This window comes from Lactuca virosa, chromosome 3, assembly GCF_052849685.1.
Source record: "Lactuca virosa cultivar CGN04683 chromosome 3, Lactuca_virosa_CGN04683_v6, whole genome shotgun sequence".
Lineage (NCBI taxonomy): Eukaryota > Viridiplantae > Streptophyta > Magnoliopsida > Asterales > Asteraceae > Lactuca > Lactuca virosa.
The window spans coordinates 47534866-47538756 of NC_136428.1; the positions used below are offsets into that span (position 1 = coordinate 47534866).

Genomic DNA, 3891 nt, shown 5'->3' on the forward strand with positions numbered 1-3891 from the left:
ATGAGCCCAAGCGATGTAGAAAAATGGCCAAGTGTTGCTCTAGTTAACCACCAAGCATGCCAAAATGGCTTCAAAGATTTGAAAAACCTCTTACAAAATTTATCCAAATCACTTGTAGATTTACTAGCCGATAACAAACCCTCAACTGCTTACTTCTCAAAAGCAACCGGGGCAAACTTGGTGGTGGCTCAAGATGGTTCTGGTGATTTTAAAACGATAACTAGAGCTCTCAAAGCATCACAACATCGAAGAACCGGAACAGATAGATTTGTTATACATGTCAAATCCGGTGTTTACAAAGAACACATCTTTATCAAGCAATCCATGACCAATTTGACGCTTATTGGCGATGGCATTGATGCATCTGTCATAACCAACAATAGAAATTGTAAAGACGGACACACAACTGCCGACACTGCAACCGTGCGTAAGTTTTTTATTCTTTTTTTTCTTTTGTCATTATTTAGATTCATTTCTAATATTTGATTCTCAATCTCATATCTAGAAATTTGGGGCTCGGGTTTCGTGGCAATCGGGATTACATTTGAGAACACCGCGGGTCCTAGGAAACAACAAGCTATAGCACTTCTCTCAGCTTCAGATCTATCAGCTTTCTACAAATGTAGCTTTAAAGGCTATCAAGACACCCTATGCCTCCTTAAATACCGTCAATTTTATCGCGAGTGTGACATCTACGGGACCATCGATTTCATTTTTGGTGACGCTGCTGCCGTCCTCCAAAATTGCAATATTTATGTCCGGAATCCATTGCCTGGACAACAAAACACAATTACGGCCCAAGGAAGAACTGATGCACGTTCGACAACGGGATTTGTTATGCATAATTCTCATTTCACTGCGGCCCCTGACTTGATTCTAGCACAAGGGTCGGGGATGGGGCCAATCAGGACCTTTCTCGGGCGACCATGGAAGGACTACTCGAGGTCATATTTATAAAGTGTTATCTTGATAGCTTGATCGATTCATTAGGGTGGATGCCATTTCAGGGGAACTCAGACTCTGTATTTGATAAACTGTATTATGCAGAGTATATGAACACAGGGAACGGTGCAAACACCGGTGGTAGGGTAAGGTGGCCGGGGTACCATGTTTTGTCGACCGCCGGTGAGGTGGAGCAATTTTCCGTTCAGAGGTTCTTTGACGGAGAGTTATGGATTCCCTCAACCGGGGTGCCATTTGATTCTAGTCTTTAAATGTTTTTTTTTACCTTTTAGAGACAAACAAACAGAGTACATTACGTAGTAGTAGTATAAAAATTGTTCAGTTTTAGGGCAAAAATCCGTAACATAGATCAGAAGGTGTGGTGTATATCGCCACTCAGCTCTTTGTAATTGTTGATGCTCTTTGTATGTTTTCATCTTGTTTCCATTTGTACTTCTTTTGTCATCAGTCAGTATCAGTCTCTAACTAATTTTGTTTATAAAATATCGTCTTTTTGTTGTACAAAAAAAAGCAGTACAAAAAATTTGTGCGGAATATTTTATTGGAAAAATGAGAGATCGACGTTGTATACTTGTATTAGAGTAATATTTTTTTCTTCAATGTGGACAATATATCATTATATCTTAAGCGCACGATTGCATTAGTTTATTACCAAATATGTTATTATATTACTTTGATTTAGTAGATAAATATTAATATTTGTACTTTGTTATTTCCCCTCCTCCAGTCACTTGCTAGAGGTTGGTCTTTTTAATATATTCATGGGTTTCAAAAAAAAAGTATTAAAAAATCATTTAACTCAAATAATTATAATAATTAGCATTTAATGTATAAATGATGTTTATTAATTCTAATCCTTCTTAAAAGCTAAAGCAATAAATAAATATATAAAATATGGCATTTATTAAATATGTTAACAAACTTTTATTGTTATTTTATAATGTTTTTAAAGTTAGACAAATTAAATGTATTAAATGACTCTTTTTAAAGTGAGGACACCTTAAAAATTGAAAAAAAAATCTAAAAAAAAATACAAATCATAAAATCGAGCATAATACTATATCCGGGAGAAAAAAAAGTTGGAATTTTTTTTTGCATCATTAAAATTGAATCGATGATCATAAAAATTGAATCATGGATCATAAAAATGATCCATACTTCAATTTTAATGATCCAAATTTTTTTTTCTCTCCGATGTAGTACTATGCTCCATTTTAAAATTTGTATTTTTTAAGATTTTTTTTCAATTTTTTTAAGGTATCCTCACGAGTCCTCACTTTAAAAAGAGTTCTCACCCGATCTTATCTCTCTCTCTCTCTCTCTCTCTCTCTCTCTCTATATATATATATATATATATATATATATATATATATATATATATATATATATATCATTAATAAGCTTTTAAAATATCATATTTATTTAAAGACAAAACTGCAAATTTGATCCCTGTGTTATTCAAAAAACTTTGGATATGGTCCAAAAAGTTTTCAATTTGCATGGAAGGTCCAAAATCAATGTTTTTCTGGGATTTTTAGTCCAAAAAAACTTAAAAAGACAGTTATGCCATTTTGATTTCTTTTTTCCTTTTTCTAGAAGTATGTTAATGCTATTATGATTTAAAAAAAAGAAAAAAAAATTCCATTCCCACCCCCACCATACTCTCTCTCTCTCTCTCTATATATATATATATATATATATATATATATATATATATATATCCCTCTCTCTCTCTCTCTCTCTCTCTCTCTTTCTCTGACTCTTTCTCTCTCTTTCTCTTTCTTTTCCATCTTTTTCTTCCTCGTTTATGAAATCAGATAAAAAAATGTATAACATCCATAAAAATCATGCCAAATTAAAACTTTTGGAGTCATTCAAAAACCAACAGTTATTACAAATTTGTTTTCAAAATAGTTCCATATCAGAGTATCCCAGAAACAAGGTCATAAAATGTGAGGAGCTGTACGATCACGCCTTTGCCTTCCCGCGATCATCTGAGGTACCTGAAACCAAAACTGAAACTGTAAGCCCGAAGCTTAGTGAATTCCCCCAAAATACCGATACATAACAAATAATACACATAATAAGAGTACGTAATGGGTCCACAACTCTACAGACTGGATTACCCCCTGGGCCCACAGTGTGAGTCTGGCTTGCCTTCCGGGCCCATAACTCACATCTAGCTTGCCTCCGAGCCCACATCATAAGTCTGGCTTGCTTTCGAGCCCCCAACTTATGACTGGCTTGCCCCCTGCAGCCCTACGACTGAAATGTAACTGTTCAGCCCTCAGTGCGAGTCTGGCATGCTCTCCTGGCCCTCAGCTCGCAACTGGAATGCTCCAATATCCTCAAGCCCTCAATACGAGTCTAGCATACCACTCGGTCCTCAACTCGTATCTGGTATGCTAACGAGTCCTCAGTATGAGTCTGGTATGCCTTCCCGACCCTCAGCTCATATCTGGCATACTCCAGGGTTTGTTGGTCACCGCACGAAGCAGCGCAACGTTAACCCTACCCACACAATATGTCTACATATACCACTAATTGCACATACATATAATAAAATAGTAACACAAGTAGTCCTACAGATCTACCAGACTAGCATATCAAACTAACATGCCTATCTAACTTATACTCAGCATATCAATAACTACTAGGATATCAATCCAATGGGTCGGCCTTAGTGCCTTGGACCCCTTAGTATAGTGAGGACAACTCACCTCGCGCTGTCGAAGCACGTAGACGATCCCTGATCGCTGAGTGCCAGATCCCGAACCACCATCATCGAGACAACATTCCATCAATAGTTGATTCCATAAATAATCTTTGACCGCATATCCGTTATCACCCACGTGCTAACAGATTCCAAAATGACAATCCATCAATGTCTAGCCGCTGACTCATACGATGAGTCCAAATCAGGGTAAA

At 36.5% G+C, this 3891-nt stretch overlaps 1 pseudogene; it reads left to right on the forward strand.

The window, feature by feature from the left end:
• Positions 1-1290, forward strand: LOC145163474 (pectinesterase pseudogene; annotated as a pseudogene).
• Positions 1291-3891: the final 2601 nt, after the last annotated feature.